The sequence below is a fragment of the Balearica regulorum genome, chromosome 3 (assembly GCF_011004875.1).
Source record: "Balearica regulorum gibbericeps isolate bBalReg1 chromosome 3, bBalReg1.pri, whole genome shotgun sequence".
Classification (NCBI taxonomy): domain Eukaryota; kingdom Metazoa; phylum Chordata; class Aves; order Gruiformes; family Gruidae; genus Balearica; species Balearica regulorum.
The window spans coordinates 53,170,363-53,188,102 of record NC_046186.1 but is presented as its reverse complement, the minus strand read 5'-3'; the positions used below and the strand labels follow the sequence as shown (position 1 = coordinate 53,188,102).

At 39.5% G+C, this 17,740-nt stretch overlaps 1 long non-coding RNA gene across 2 annotated transcripts in view; it reads left to right on the top strand.

Annotated features, from left to right (window-relative positions):
- Positions 1-15,580: 15,580 nt before the first annotated feature.
- The window catches only part of LOC142600980 (uncharacterized), a 34,410-nt gene continuing 32,250 nt past the window's right edge, over positions 15,581-17,740 (top strand). For both annotated transcript variants that reach the window (XR_012834514.1, XR_012834513.1), the window contains exon 1: positions 15,581-15,638. This is a non-coding gene — a long non-coding RNA (uncharacterized LOC142600980). The remainder of the gene's footprint in view (positions 15,639-17,740) is intronic.

Below are 17,740 nucleotides of genomic sequence, written 5' to 3'. Positions count from 1 at the left end.
AGCCTGAAGGCAGTGATCAACTTAAAGATTTGTCCTACAGTAGCATATTGATGTGAATGCTGAAATGGGGCAGATGTGCCTGATTGACACAGGCAAGGCTGTGTTCTGAGAAGGGATTCTGGAAACTGATAAAAATGATAGAAAGCTTTTATAAAATTGCTCGGTCTTGCAGTTTAATTTTCCAGTGGTTAAGGAAAAAAAAATGGAAACATTCATGTAGATTGAATTGGGTAGATGTGACTTTGTACAGTGTCCCCTCCCGTGCAGAGCAGTGACTGCAAACTTTCCCATAGGAAACTAAGGTCAATAAAAATACATTGTTTGGTTAATATAGGAAATTTGTGAATTCTGCCTTTTAGTTTTTTTCAGGTCTTTTTTTCTGGGGTATAGGAACATTGGTCCAATCCTGAAGTTGTTGCTTAAGGCTAAATCCTGCTGTTCTTGTGCCAAAAGACATTTAATCAAATAAATGTTGAATTTGGTTCTCTGTCTTTATTCAATTGTTTTGGGTTTGTTTTGGGTTTTTGTTTTTGTTTTTGTTTGTTTTTTTTTTTTTTTTTGAGTTAAATATTCATTGACTTCAACAAGAGTTTTGTTTGGTAAGAGCTGAATTAAACTAAGTAGAAACATGAGGACCCAGCTAAGATACTGACTTCTCCCACGTCCTTAGAGCTCAGTATACTGGAGTTCATTAACTCTTAGAAATGCAGTGCTGAAAGTTGATGTATTATTAAGTAATGGTAAATGGAAAGTTACATAGATGGATTAGCTTACTTGCTTTCAATTTCTACAACGCAGAGTAAGAGGTTGTTTCTCTGCAAAACTTTTGGACACCCACTTAAGATTGCAAAACTGTGACAATATAAATTATCTCCAGGGAATGCTAAACCTCTCAGTACTCTGACAGTGTCTTGAGCTGGGCAGGTGGCAGAAGAACACGAAAGTGGCTAATCGACGTGGCTCTCAGGGTCGTGCTTGTTGTGCTGATGCAATTGTAATTAAATGATTAAGTATGAGGGCAAAAACCAGGAAAGGGTTAGACAAGGTTGTGTTTTAAATTCAATAGGGACAGATGGGAATGGAAAAGGAATTCCACTGTTAAGAATACCAACTCATTTCTACACTGAGATGGGCTTAGCATAAAGGTAACTATGGTAAAAAAGTTGAGAAGCAGAGTCTGAATATCAGACTGCTCTGAAGTTTAGAGTAAGGCAGTTTCAAGAATATTCTCCTCTACTCCACACGCACGTGGTCCCAATTGATCAGACGGCAGCTGACAGCGATGAAGCCTGCTCCTGTGCCTACCATGCCACTCGTAGGGGCAGGAAGGAAAGCACTGACAGCACCATTTTACCAGAAATGGCTCCTCATGCTTGGAAATGATTCACTGGCTTGCAGAATGATTTACCCACATTATGTCTCTGTTATATCTTAATTCTGATTAAGGGCAATGTGAAGTCTTATTTTCCTAAGGAGAGCACTGTTACAAGATACAGGGCCTCTTTGTCAAATTTTCTGCTGGTCTATGTGCCGTTTGTTGTTGTCTGCATATACAGCATTTACATCAGCAGAAAAGTATTGCTTCTTTGCATAAAAAAAGTAATCTGGGTAGCTTTCCGCTCCAGCTGAAAAACTCTCAGAGATTTGGTCTCTTTCTAAAAACAGATCATTAAGGCTACATTATTTGAAGGAGTATTTGGCTCTATTCCATGAATGGATTCTAGTTGTTAAATATATATTTTTTTTTTCTTTGTGCTTTTCTCATTGTGGTTTTGAGTATCTTTTCTGGTTGCTCTGTTTGATATTTTAGCAGATAGAGACCAGAAAATTACAACTGTATATTGTCCTAAGCAGATTCACTCCTAAACAAACTATTCCTCAAATATTTCCAGAAGGCACCAGCAGCTCCTTAAGAAGTAACAAACTACAAAAATGTTATTTTTCACAGTTAAGCAGACTTTGGTCTAAAGCTGTGCAAACAAGCCTCTGAATTCTTCTCGCTTTCAGAGACTGTTTCTGGGTGTGTGCTCATCTATAAATCAAAAGCATTTGAAACAATGTAAAAGAAAATGTTTAAAGAAAATAAATACTAAAGGAAACGTTTTTTCTCTTCTCCCTCCTGCAGATCAGGATACCTTCCAAAGAAGTCAAAGGCATTACAGGGATGCAAAGCTCAAGTACGAAGAGGAGATTCACGAGCGCCTGGTCCAAATCCCACTGAATTAGTGGCAAGTTTGTCCTTGACCACAGCAAGTTTTGGATGAGATCCCATGCTCTGATTTTGGCAGTCAGGTTGGCTACCACATCACAGTCCACTTCAGTTTCAAATAGGCAAGACCAAAACCAGCGAAAAAGTAGGTTAAAAACAAAAAAGGCATTGGATCTATGAGGACTCTGCCAAGCTCTTTTATAAATGATATGTGGCTCTTCATGAAACAATATGTAGCACTGGCAATGTACAAACTGCCCAAATGGCTTAAAGACTTTGGTGTAGCATTGATGTGAGAGGCGCTAAAGCAAAGTGACAGTAATTAATGCCCTGCCAGTACTGCAAGATAATACGGCCACAGGTATTTTAAACCAGGTAGTTTATATTGGATCTTATTCTGTTGCTGCTGTCAGTGGCAAAACTCCTGGAGACCTCGACAGTGAGAGGACCCAGGCAGTGGTGATGAGGGGAATTCATTTGCTCTGAAGGGAGCAGAACTAACTCAGAACAGTCCCATTACTTCATGTTGACTGGCATCATCCACCCTTGTGTTCCTGATGGTTGACATCAGTATGCAGTAATAAAAGTTCTGCTTGCCTAGGGTACCTAAACACTGGAGCGCAGCTGGAGGTGAAATCTGTGTATGAGAATATCAGTAATGAATAAAAGTTTTTCCTGCCAGGAGCCACTTAGAAGGAAAAATAAATAAATGGCTAACTTGCTCTGGCTGTTCTTTTTAAATCAAATGAAGCTGATTATTGGGGGGGGGGGGGGAATCAGTAGGGTTATTTAGGCATATGTAGTTTTATTCTTTTTAAACAATAACACTATAAGAATATATAAAGGATAAGGCTGGATCAGGTGGTGTTAATCACTGATTCTAGTCTTTTTCCTTCAGTGCATGCAAGTACTGACACTCATAGTATTATCTAAAAGGAGTATAAGAAGCATCTTAGTCTGTTATCAGCAATAAATTATTGAATAGCCTGCCTATGAAGAAAATTCCTTCTCTGATAAATTGACTCAAGCTTATCCTTTGCATTCGAGTCAACGATAGTGTTGTTCAGAAAAAAGCAAGCCCAATGCAACCATCCAGTATCCCTGAGATCTGGGAGGAGAAGAGATTTTTGTCCCTAGAGCTTTCTTTTGTAACTTTTTGATTAGCATTCAAGAGCAGAAACAGTACATAGCTTTGAGGAGTGTTAAAAAGTCCAGTCACTATCAGGGCTACAACGTGTGTGTGCACGCGCGCGCATGCGTGTGTATGTCTGTGTCTCCGTGTCTGTGTGTGTCTGTCAGGTAGTGCTTGGGTCTGCAGTCTGCTCTCTGGTCCCAATCACTGCCTGCCTGCATTGCAAAAATCTGATTCACCCTTGGGCTCCCTTTTAGAGTGAATCAACTGCATCTCTTTTAAACCAAACTCCAGGTACAGTTCTGGGGGAAGCTCATTCCAGGGGCCTCTACAAATAAGCACTGTGACTGAGATTGCACAGTCCTGCACTTGCACAGTCCTCCAGGAGACTGCACTCTTGGTCATCTCCAAGGCATGAAGAGCATCCCCTGTGTTTAATTATATAAAAGCATAATGCTGATATGCTCCAACACAGTCCTCACGCTGTTTCAGACCCTTTGAACCAAATAAAATACACAGAAAATAATTGTGTCTTGGCCTGAGGATACCACACAGGGCCCTGGAGAGACCCAGGGCCAAGTGCTATGGAGTGTGGATGCAGTCAACAGTCTTCACCTCTTGGTGCAAAAACATTTAGCAGGGTAAATATTTACCCACCCAAAGTGCATGTCAGGCATGGCTGAAATCAATCTGTGTATGAAAGATGATAATTAACATGATCAAGTATTCAGTATATTTTTCAGGGCTCCCTGATTATGGCAACTGATGCAAGCACTTAGAAGAGCACCAGACTGTGAGGTTCAGCACACCTCAATCTCTTGGAAATTCCATATGGTAATCCCCATTTAACTAAGGAAAAGGTGCCAGGTCCCTGCTAGTTGAGATAGGGGCATTAAGTATGCCAATTTAAAAACTGCACCTCTCAGACACTTTCTATTTTATGTCTCCAAACTACGAGTGTGGTACAATGAATAGATAAAGCATAGGAAAGAGACTTAATTTGGTTTCTACATAAGTGAAAAAAAGGCCTTTTTGGAATTATACTTGGAGTCAAAGAGGCCGTATGTTTTGGCCATCAGACCTCCTCAGAGGTCTGTGCTCCTATACCGTAACACATGTATCCTACCAGGTGGGTTATTTTCTGAGTCATATTTCAGCACAATATAGCTTTTAAGGCAGGCTAGGGAAGGACAGAAATGTCCTGATTCAGAGGGACATTTCCAACAGTTGCAGAGAAACTGTATATGAGGTATTTTGTCAAATCATTGATAAGTACAAAGGACCCTGCTCTCCAGAAGTATTGCGGTGAGCCCTGGGGATGTCATCTCTAGTCACTGAAAAAGGGATTCCACAAAGCAAGGAAATCATCTCAGTCCTTTAATGTGATGGTGAATTTTCGTAAGGGACTTTTGGGAGCCCCTGAGGGTCTCTTCCACCACATCAATAGTGCAGTTCAGCTGCACCTGCATAACGTTAAGATTGCTCTTTCTATTCTGGATGGCAGGCCACTGAGGTTAAATCTAATTGAAGGATCCTTACCACTGCAGAGCTCAACACATTTTAGAAGCTGAACATAAGTCAGTTTTGCATGATAGATAACAAAGAGGAGGAACAAAGTTAAAAACTAGGAATAGGGGGTGTTCACCAGTCAAGAATATTTAAAAAAAAAAAAAAATGGTGATTAATTATTTTTCTGGATCTTAGTACGTCATTTCATGACACACTTTCCCTGTAAGTAAATTTACATAATGAAAAGCTGAAGCAATCCAGAATTTTAGGCTGAAATATGTAAGTCTCTCTCAGAGCAGAAAAGCTAACACAGTGACTTCTCTTGAGCTGTTAAAACTATATCATATATCTTCAAAAGTTGTTTACGTGCTTCATATCTACAAGCCAGCAAACATAACCCACAAAGCCGGACTTGTCCCCATGACCCACTGACTTTTTGACATCTTGAGGTCATGCATCCAAAGCATGCACAAGCAGGAAACGCAAGGCTTCTTCCAACCACATCCTGGTGTGTCTGTAGTGTAAATTAGAGCTGTGAGAGCTCTGGGAAAATTCATCTGGAAGGCATGCTATGTTTCTTTTTCTTATAAATTGTGCTAAAGGGTTTGGGCTTAGTCTGAGTGTAATTAAAATTCATGAGAGTTAAATGTAAAGGAAAAAGAAGAGATTACCCATAAATGATTAGTGGTAGGGGGGAAAACCTATTGAGAAGGCATCTAGCAGGAACCTCCTGCACCTCAGGACTGATGTAAGTGATAAGATGTGATACAAAGATGAGGGAACATTTATTAGAATTGCAATGCAGTGATGTAAGAGTGACAAATACTAAGCCAAACAACTGATCATCATTGTTCAGGCTAGGATAAGCACACATCCCTGTGTGCAGAATAGGACTTATGAAAATATCTTATTTTGGTGGGACTACAGACATCTCAATTTCCAGTCCTAAAAGAACCCAACTTCTCTTCGTTTACGTATCTAGCAATTTACTTGTCTCGCAACTGAATTAATTCTCTGCCAGTCATATCTCTGTCATGTCAGCCAAAGCTGCAAGAAGTCACTCAGATGCCACTGATCCCCGCTGAGAAACTATTATTGAAGTGTCTCAGATTGCTCTTAAAAATAATCATCTTTTATTATGTTTATGTGAACAAGAAGCAAACCAGACAAAATGAGACCTAAAGGAAAAAGTAGAAAGTGTAAAGGCATTCTATAAGCATCTGGCTTCAGGATAGTCAGGTAAGATTCAAATAAAGTAAATTATCTTATCCTATGTGATTCTTATCCCAGGTACAGCTTAAAAATGGATCTGAAGTTTCAAGGTTCTCATCTGAAGATGAGGACACCGAACACTGTGCCACACAGCAGAGTGTTAAATGAGTATCCTGGAAGGACAGGGGCAGTGTGATGCTTAAAAAGAGGGAATTGCTGAGCTCCATTCCCATATAAATGAAACAAAATCAGGTAGGTCCATACTTTCTGTGCTGGCATGATTGATATGTGTGATAACACGAAATCTTTGATAGCCATTTATGAAATTCTGCTCAAACTGTACAGTATATCCAACTGCCTCTGTCCCTCAAACCCCAATCACTGAGAAATAAAAGGTTGGTGTTTTCTGAATGGCACAAACAAAGAATTGTTGGTACAATTGAGATGTCAATGAATTGGGTTAAAAAAAAAAAAAAAAAAAAGAGTTATATTACTTGCACCAAATAGGAAGGAAATTAACACATAGAGGCTATAAGTTGAAACATTCCCCCAAGAAACAGCTTGAGAAGAAGGATTTATGAAATAGCATTTTTAGTTTTGTGTACAAAGCAAGAACAGGTGCAAGACCAGTTTGACAAATAAAATGCAAATTCTGCATGTTTGCAAGTTCTAAGTGCTGCAGTATCCAAGCACCCAACTGTTCAGGTCTTGAAGATCTCAGCTGGATAGATCATCACATTTATGATCTGTTGATATGTAATGAAAGTGGTCAGCAACAGGTGAGACTACTAACATTCAATGCAGCATGAAATCTCCAACTGACCAGAGCAAAATGTCAAACTGGACAGAATGAGGTGAGGCACAGAACACAAGTTCAATAATAAAGAGGAAGGGTGACTCATGGGATCAGAAAAATAAAGATGATCTTCTCGACCTTATTATGTCCCATCACAGCCAGTCTATTCATATGGTGTTTCTTTTGACCATGTGGCAGTTTAGCAAATGTTACTGAAATCCACGTATCTCTTTCTGACTACTCAGAATGAAGGGCTGCCATGCATAATAAAGCAACGTTGCAAGCTGACATTCTGAATTCAATTGTCTGATTTGATGCAATACATAAAACTTCCATCAGCTGCACATCAGTAATGCCGTAACTATTCCAAGCTGTTGCTCTATGACTCTTAGCTTTGTTTTATTTTTCAGAAGATTGATGAGAGGGGTTTGATTGACATCATTCAAAACATGCTGCAAACACTGCTAATTTTAATATTAAAATTCCATAATGTAGCTCTGCCCAGATGTTATTTGTTAGAAGTAGCCTGTTGTTTTCTCTATTCGTGCATTTTTCTTTGGCAGTCCTTATAGGCTTTCCTGTAAGCAAAAAGAAAAACTCCCATACCTTTAAATCAGACATGTCTGGCATAACTGCACTCGGTTTAGTGCAGAGGGGTTACACAATGGATGAATGGGTGCCTGTAAATATGAGCTGAGCCAGAAGCCCTCTGTGTACAACCCCCCCCAGAGCAAGGCAGCCAGTGCGTCAGTGACAGTGTGGAAAAACCCGTGCCCTGGCTATGTGCGGAGCTCACGCAAGGCTAACACGACAGTACCTGCAGATTACAGGATTCAAGAAATTTGGAGGCAATAAAGAGGTCACGCAAACGGAAAGATATTTAAAGACTTCTGAATAAGATTTCTGTTTCTCCTTGACAGATGAATTAAAGCAACTTTGTAGCAAGGCAGAGAGGTTTTGCCTGAGCAAAGTTTATCACTGTAAGGAAGTTTTGCTAGTGACAAACACATGAATAATGAGAAAGGCTTTGTTAAGTAAGTTGTTTAATCCTCAGAGGGTATAAAGGGTATATTGAACTAATATTTCAATTTTCCAGTGGTAACTGGTTTTGTTTTTCTCTTTGTGTTAGAGAAAAAGTCAGGAAGTTAATTCTTTCATTAGCACATTTGAACAGTAAAAATGAAGTGGAATCAATGTTGTTTGGCTGGCCTGTGGTTTTCACAAAAGGCAGTGCTGTGAGGTGCATTTTTTTCCTATTCATTGGAAGCATCTGAGTCTGAGACATTTTAAAATGACACTGAAGAGACATAAATTGAGCACAGAGCTACCAAATACCAGGAAATAAGAATCGAAGACTGACTGCCTGTAAAACCTAACAAATATTTCCATCAGTAAAACTGACAAAACAGTTTAGGAAACATGGTGCAATTAACAGTTGGACGTGAACATGCAATGGTTTACAAGAGATGTACAATAGGTAAGGTAAATCAGTCCTCTGAATTTGCTTGCCATCTTAGAAGTCAGGTCACATATCTTCTTGGCCGATCGTTTGTGAGTATCTTAGAAATGATTGCATTTCCTAGAGAGTGCCACCACACTCACTGCAATATAGCATGAATGTGAAAGGGGATTATTACCAGAGAATCTCCAATCAATAACTCCCATGGGTGGAGCCGTTACAAAAATGAGTTGTTTAACACTGCATCATAACTGTATGTCCAGCTTTGCTGTCCAGTCAGTTTCTCCGTTACAATCTGCCATTATCATTGGTTTGGGCAGAAACTGGATTCCAGCAGTTGGACATCTATGATTATGTGTACATTTATATCTTCCACAGCATGTTGCAAAATGCTTATCCCGTCAGCTGTTAAAACTGTTCACAGAGCTACACTATGAACCTAATTGTTGGAATGAGCCAGGTCAGAAACCACTCTCCCTCCCAGATGATTATTGATCTCAAGCCAAAGCAGACTATATTTAAACTCCCTACAATAGCTGTTTTACTGATTTTTGTAGGATCAGCTGATTCACTTTAATACCTTATTTCCATTATGGTTGAACACTTATAATTAATGCCACTGTTTTCTGGCTCAACTGTAGTTATGTGATTTTTTTTTTTTTAAATACTATTGGATTGATATTTCTGTTTTGTGTCTTCCCACAGCTCATTTAGCTTGCATTTTTCTTTCCTTGTCTTTCTCTCTTCCTTTGAAAGTATATTTCCTCTTTCTACTCCTGTATTAGCAGTTCCCTCCAGGACTCTCATTCCCAGATTCAATGCCAAAAGTACATGTGCTGTGTTTAAGGGGGTTTATGACCCATTCTTCCTTTTGATTGCTGCCTACACTGTCAGAGAAGGTAAACCTTGCAGTGATGGCCAGAGGAGCAATGTTTAACAGTCTGTAGCTTTGTACATACCAGTTTCCCTCCAGCAGCTCAATCCACCTACTGGCATGAGAAGGCTCAGCAGAATTGGTCTCAGTGCTGGTAAACCTGTTTACCTTGCCAACAAAGCTGATGTTCTCCAAAAGGGGAGTTGTGGTTCACAGATTTGTTTTGCTCTTCCTGCCTCATGCCATGGGTAATATAACAAAGAAAAAGTCCAACAGAAGGGCTAGTTCTGACCTGTACACATTACCCACAAAGGTAATACAGTGTTTGAGCCACCGTTTTCATCTCAGGAAGTATCACTATGAAATAAGTATCTCTCAAAGAATAGCTGCTGCAAAGCTGCTATTACCCAGTTCATCAAGGACAACTGAGGAGTGAATAAACAGTGAAAGAAAAGGAGAGACTATACTTCACAGCATGCCAGCTAGTGCAGCTGAGGATTTGCATCAGGAGACAGATCTTGTAAAAGGTATCAGGTTCAAGTGGAACTAGTTCTTTTTATTTTATCAAGTTAAAACAGATTTGTAAATGCCCATCTCCTGGAGCTATGTGATTACAGATGCCTTTGCACACTTATTCTTGCACACTTGAACAAGTCTGAGACTCAAGTTCTGGACCATTTAATCACTATGACCCTTGAACTGATGCCCTATCCAACATCTCTGAAAAACTTGGAAAAAGAAAGTTATCTTCTCTTTCCAGTGAAATTTCTGCAGCAGTGAGTCACAAGAGCAAGTCTATCTCTCTCAACCTGTCCGCCCCCAGCACACACTGCTGGTCACACAGAGATATCTCTCGTAAGGAGTAACGCCCTCCTTCCCAGCTGAGAAAAAAATGGCTTCAGCTACAGTGCACCACACCTCTTCAAGGTTCGTACTTGAACAGGAAAAAATAATGATCCAGCAGGATCCCAGCACAGAGGTGTGAGGAGCAGTGAAGTGTCCCAGCAAGCACATCCCAGATCTGTGGCTGTCCCTGGTGCCGCAGTGGTGGGGAGAAGAGGGCTCTTGAGCTGTGTCCCTGCACTCAGCTCTGGGACAGAGACACAGTGGAGCTAGTCCTGAGGGGAGAATTTCAACCTGCATTAGAAACTAAAGATTTACATTTTTCTTTAGAGAAATATTGCCTTAATGAGTGTGGATGTGACCTTTTTATGGAGAAAAAAGTTTTGACAACATCAGGATATTGAGCTGAGGTTTCAAGGTGATTCAACTGAACAGATGAGATCCTGGCCTTTTGAAATGAAAATGAAATGACTCATAAATGTATTTACAGAATTTGAAACAGAAGATGCCCAATAGTTGAAAGAGTTTTCTTCAATCTAAAGTTTTTTGGGTTTTGGTTGTTTTGTGTGTGTGTGTGTGTGAATATTTTCTCTAAGTGAATATTCTTTGGAGCCAAAAGAAAATGTTGCAAAATTCAGACACATAAGCAAAACCCAGTTATTTACAGAGTTCTGTATATAATATGTTCATGCCTTTCTTTTAAGGTCCATGCTTCTTGACTAGTCATTTCACAAGTCTGACTGACACGGCGTTGTGAACATGTTACATTACCAGGTGGGACAATATTGCAGCAGTATATATTATCTCCCAGACCATTCCTTCATTTTCTAGTATCCCCTCTTCCCCCATGACCCTTTTGCTCTTTCTTGGCCACCTCCCAAAATAATTCTCTTCTGTTTTCTTTTTTGCTGACAGTTTCCATTTAAAAGACCTTGATTTCTGCCCCGTTGTATTCATTACAGAATATAAATCAGGAGATCTCCGATTAGCTTACTTCCTTGTTTTTTTTAGCCAGGATGATGTCAGTACAGCTTAGGGAATGAAGTTTATTGGTTACATTGTGCGGTCTCTGCCAGCCAAATCAAGAGAAGCCCACTGTTCAAAAGAGTGTGGAAGCTTGATGTAAACAACTATAATTTATATTGCTTTGAATCTGGTGAGAAAGAAAATTTGCATGCCAGACGTGAATGTGTTTTGTGATCAGGCATTGGTTTAGCCTGAAGGAAGAAGTAAAACTGAGTTAAAAAGTCACAGCTCCCCTTTTGTTCTGCAGGAATCAGTCTCTGGTGTACTTAGTGACTCATTTTTTGATAGGTGTGTTTGGCAATACTCTCAGAACTATTACTTAAAATACTGCCATGGAAAAGGTGCATTCTCTTTTCTAATAAAACAAACGGTCAACTTATTTAAGATTCACAAGACTCACAAACCCTCACGAGGGTTTAATGTTGCCACAAAGACTGGCTGTTTGTTTCCTTGTCACAGGGGAGTGCTTGGTGACATTCAGGTTCCTACAAAAATGGAAAGATAGCTTGAGTGTATTCTCAACGCTTTCTTCTTATCCATGCTATATAGTTTATTTTATGCAGCACACATATTTAACATTAGCCAAAATAGCAATAGTATTTAATGGCAAGGCTAACCTTTATCATCTGACAAGTCCGATTTGCTGTTTGTAGTCAAAATCACGTTCCATTAGGAAAAGTCACATCAAGTTATATCCCCACTGCTCTGTTTATTTATTGAGAAAGCATGTTTTCACCTTATTTCGCAATCCTTTCTGATCTGTTTATTTTAAAATTAAATACTCTCACAGTGAAGCAGCATAGATTGCATTTCCCCAAATACGAAATAAAATTTCTTTCCTCTCAGAACAATGCCAACTACTGACACTGAAAATCAATTTTAAATCAGTGAATCTTAGCCTTGCTTGCATCCTTTCAGGGTCTTCCCCAAGGCCCTGAGAAAGGCAGCTTGTCTTCGTTAGGCTTTCCACCCAGTCCTGCTGCGAGCTGCTCATGCTGAGGGAGGGCTGGTTCTTGCAGGGCTGGGGAGCAGGCGGTCGTGGTGCCTGAGATGGGCCTTTGTGTAACACACTGGGTGGGGGGACCTCTGTGCACTAGTGGGGTCTCCTCCACTGTGGGCAGGTGAAACAGCTGTGAACACCCTCCCCTCTCCAAACAAGCTCCTGTGGCCCCATACCCATTTCCTGATAAAAAAAAAAAAAAAAAAAAAAAAAAAAAAAAAAGTAGCAAATTGCACAGACAGACAAATAAACCAAAACAAACCCATGGCAGTGAATTACGGCAAACCTCGTCTGACATACGGCAGTTTACTTAAGTCACTTTGAAATGATGAGGTGTTTCAGTGAGCTTTCACACCTGTGTTCAGAAAGGGCCCCGAGCCCCCTCGCCGCGGCGGTGCTCTGTACAGGGCTTTTTCACTAAATGTGGTGGGGCCTGAAGGCTACTTGCTCTTGGCTGGAGACCTTGAATGCTGCGTTTCAGCTCTACATGGCTGAGATCCCATGAACATTTTAGTAAAGAGACAACAATAAAATAATATTCAGTGACCTTTCACTTTGCTGGTAGTTCTTAGAATTCTTGTCATTTGGAATCACAATGAAAAGCAATATTGTATAATATTTTTTCCCTGCTTGAATCAGGACAAATTGAAAGCTAATGCTTTTTTCCCCCTGAAAACCATCATTCCAAGACCTAAATCTGAAGATTTCTGAAAGTGACTTACTTTTCTGGGCCAGGACATCTCTAAAAATAAAGTTTAATGTAGCTGACATCTGCCTAAATTTCTTGAAAGTCTAGAAGAAAGTTTGGGGGTACAAGAAACCCTTGATGATTCAGCTCAGAGAGGCATCAAGTATTTTCCTCTGGTTTAAGAGCATAAGAAATTAGAAGACTGCTTTTACTAGAACTATTTGCATCATCTGTACTGATCAGCTTCTCATTTTTGAGTCTCAAGTGGACATACCTTGGCTTGTAGAATGTCACAAAATTTCTTTGCCTTTTATTTTGTAAAAGCACATTTAGAGTAATTGATCAGCAGATTTTTTTTTCATTAGCTGTAGACAAAATTAATGTTTAGGACTCTATTATATGATTACTGAATAGCAAAGGATTAAATTTATAGAGATATGCGTGGTTATTCATAGATATGTACTGTTTGAAAAATAAACATTCAAACATTGGGTTTTGCTCTCCAGCCTTACACATATTTCCAAAATGGCTAAAATCTTAATTTTATTTTTTTTTAGCACACAGAAGATAAGACATAGGAGGTGAACTAAATCCCAACTTACAGTGAGGATATTCTAACCACTTCCTATCAAGCAACCGAGAATGTTGATACAGTGGGCCAAAAGAAAGAGAAATCAGTTCTCTTATCCGAGCTCTGAATTTTAAAGCAAGCCTGCATAACAGCACACAAAAAATGACACATTCTTTGTGGTTAGTCCTGCCCGTGACACAGTATAGGCCAGGAGAACTTCACTTTGCTGAACTCTCACCTAAACTCAAGTGAGAATTTGGGGGTGTGAAGGGCTGAGGGGTTTCCCAGCTGGAGGATACCCGCTCCTCTAGGCTACTGGTTTGAAAAGGCCTCAGGTTAGTATGGAAATGGAAATTGCTGACATACTGTCCAAAACCTGCCACATGTGGAAATACCTGCACATGACTGCCGCCTGGCAGCAGTCTGAATTGCCCCTGCAGCGAGGGACCCGATCCCAGGGCATGCAGGCAGCCCAGGGAGGGTAAACGTGCTCTGCTTCTGCCTCTGCTGCAGAAACCTCTTCTGCAGCCTTCCTTCTCCTCTGCCACCAGTCTGATGCCTCCCCTGGGCATACGGACACACATGCCAAGAACTGTGTGGTTCTGGACATATAAACAAACATGAGGGCTCTTAAACCCCACGGTTTATAGGCTAGTCTGTTGAAAACATGCTTGTTGGAGATTAAAGGCTTAACTACCTATGTTGCCAGAAAAGCTATCCAGGAGTTTTCTAAATGAAACATAAATTCCCCTCACTGTAATTACTGTGGTCAATTATGCTAAATCCAGCAAATAGCTTTTCTGTAAACAAACATTTTGTTAGTGAGATTAGAGGTCATCACCACTGATGCATAGGGATAGATCATTAGTTCTGATAAAATCAGAACTTAGCCAGAAATTTCATCCTTCCTAGTGAAATTGTAAAGTGAGTACTTTATGAACGGAAGCAACTCTTTTTTTTAGTAACACCTGAATTTTCTCAGTCATTAATTAAGATTTCTCCAAATTTCAATATACCAGGATAGGTTGTTCAATCTAAGTTATGAGAATAAAATGAATAGAAGGGGAACATGATGCCAGATCAATAAATCAAAAACACAATATAAAAATTCATGATCACAAACTGTGGTGCGGTTACTTTTCTCCCCTTTTTTCATTTATAATTTATTTCCTAAATGGAATAGAAAAATGGCTGCTGAAAATTGTAATAACAATACTTATTACACCCCATCACACTGATTGGAAACTCTCACCAAAATCAGAGTTTCTTGCCCTAAAGATCTTAAATATATAGTGGAACTCACACAGTAGAAATTACTATCTTGCACAGCATAAGTCACAACACTGAATTAAGTTTTGACTTTAGGTTAAATGTTGGAAAGTTGTTAAAAATATTAAATAGGAGGGTTAATTTATCTGGTTAACTGTGTAATTTAGAGAAAAATTACATCTGTTATCAAGCCACTCCTTCTCAAATAAAAGGTTCCGATTCCTGTATTAGGTTGTTCAGACTGGCACTTCAGGATGTAAAACAATTACTTACATTCCTGAATTACAAGCTGAATGTCGTATCTGAAAGATTAATATCTCAGTAAGCAGATAGAGTCAAAATATTAGTTTCTCATCTCCAGCCATTTAAAATGTTTTACCCTTGATTTTTTTTAGTTCTCACAGAAATGAGAATGCCCTAATGTCTAAGCTGTGGTGGTTTTTGATTCATATTATGATTATCTACAATGAATATTTAACATTTATTTTGCACATCAAACATGCACTGTAGTGTTTTAACACTGCAATTGGTTCTGAACTGATGATTTAGCAAACCTCCAAAAATGCCATTGACACAGTATGCGTTTATGGCAATAGGTGTCAAGAAATTGGTCTGCAGCCGGAACTGTGCACACCTCAGTCTGTCTTCTTAGATAAAATTTTGAAGTGAAAGCTTTCTGCCTCCTTCTTTGTGGCAGTCTTGGTTTTATTCTTGTAAGGTCCTTGTACCCTTGCCATTTAGTAACTACTCTTTGTGTTCCCACCTTTACTGAAGCTCCTCTGTGTGCAGTATCCTCTGGGGAAGGGATTAGCATTCCAAGCTAGACCAAAGAGCTGGAGCAAACAAAAAAATAGTTAGCATTGTCACTAGCTTCTTGATGATCTTTTGACATGCTTGGAATAGTTTACTTTGGGCATGTAGATAAGAAAATAACCTACCAGGTAGTGCATAGAGTATGAGTGTATAACAAACAGATTGCAGAAACAATTGATTGTGCTTCTGATTAAAGACAATGAGACAATATCGCTGTGAAAAGACAGATTCAAGAAGGTGAGTTCATTTGAAAAAAGATTGGGTGTGTATCCTAGTACAATTTTATATTTTGGACGCAAAAATGTTAAATTTGCCTTGTGTACTTGCTAGAGTGTTGTCTGTGGCACGTTGCCATTGCTAAACCAAACAGCATAGCAATAAAACATCTTTCCATGCTGGAAGAGGAAGTAGGAGATTAGTTTATAAGAAATAAATTGCATAAAACTATAAGAGAAATCCCAAGGGTCTCAAATGTGTAACACACTGGGGAGAGCTTGTTTTATACAGCTTTTAGGTTGAACTAAACAGTATGAGTGTACATAATGTGTTTTCTTAAGGAGGCTCATAATGCATTTTATTTGGTTTTCTCATGAATTGAAAAACAGGTCTCTAGTGCTATATATTGTAACTTGTTAGATTGTATTGCCCCAGTTTCCATGCTTTATTCATATTTTGTGTTTGGGGTTTGTTTGGTTTGTTGGGGTTTTTTTCGGTTGTTGTTGTTTTTTTTTTTTTTCTTTTTTTCACTTTCTCCCCACAGAAATACCTCTGCTGTTACCAGTTTATACTAGCGTATCCCTTCATGGTGTTAATTGTTAATTATGGCTTTATAGACTGTGTGCAATTTTCTTTGCAAATATTTCTTGTGCGGTCACAGTGAATGACTTTAGGTACATTAAAAGAAACATGGTAGGGGAAGATATGTTATGATTTCAGTTTACAGTCGAAAACCTGGACCTGAAGTAGAATTTGTGTTGTGCTTTGAATGGAAGAGTCCACTCATGAATCTGAGAAACCTGGCAGGACTTAAAAGAACACCGACAGACATGTAGACTAAGCAGTGACCTGAACTACAGTTTAAGGACTTTTCTTCATTTAATATAAGCTGCATAGCCCAAGAGCCATCTGTCATTTGAGCTCAGTGAAAGTTTCTTTCACCGATCTCTTCCCCCCCCCCCCCCATTTTGTGTAAAAAGGCAGATTTAGTGAGATCAAAACACTTCAAGAATGTGTTTTGCCAAATCTTTCCTTAACAAATGTAAACATTCCAAAAATTCCCTGTGACTGACTTTGACACATTTTTAAAACGATAAGTTGTCATTTGGGAACTGGAATGATTTCTCATTTCAGCAAAACTTTTCACTTTATTTATTGTCATAAAAAAAAATAGCATCAAACTCAAACCAAGATGCACTGATTTTCTGGACTCCAAGGGATTTCACACAAACTTCTTTTTTTTCTTTTTTTTTAAATTCACTACATTAAAAAAGAAAAAAACAAAACAAACCATTTAGGCTTTCCTATGTGTGAACATCCAGTAAGCCAAAGGAATGATGTTTTCATCCTGCCTGACAACCAATTAACAGTTTCCCTTCCCTTTCGCTCACATGGGTAGTCATGAAATGTAGGTGTTAGACCGGAGGAGTTTCTTTGGAGCTCTCTGTGACATGACCATGGGCTAATTGACCTTGAAAGCATGAGCCTTTGACTAAATGGTGGCATAGCTGTGGAAATCTTCTCAAGTTGGTGAGACAATTGCATACAAAGATGAGCAGATATGGTAGCAGCTACTTTTTCTGGGAAGCCCTTTATTAGTATGTTAACTGATGACTGCAGATTGACAAAACTGTATTTTTCTACTTTTTTCTTCCCCTTGCTTTCAGTAACTGCCGCTTCTCTGTCATGCCCCCCCTCTTCCAAAAAAAAAAAAAAAAAATAATTTAAGAAGGGTTAAAGTTATGCTAGGATTCTGTGTCATGGATAAAATCCAGGCCCCTCCCCTGCGACTTCAAAGGGGCCATTTGCAGTGGAATGAGTGTCATTTGGTGGTGGAAGCAGGAAGCTATTTGGGCAAGAGGCACGACATAAATGAGACAGGGAGGGGGGGAGGACCAGAACCTGAGGACTGGTGCAAAAGGCTTTCCACCTATGGGAGCACGCAGGTTATTTCAGCTGCTGGGATGCAGCAGACATTCGCAGGGGACTTGCTGCCATCCTGGGAGGAAAGCTCGCTTCTCTTTGGCTCTGTGCCCTCCTGCCCTGCAACCCCCATAAAAACTGAACATCGGCACAAGGGCTGATGTCTGCGCGTTTGAGAGCAGACAGGGGACCATCACACT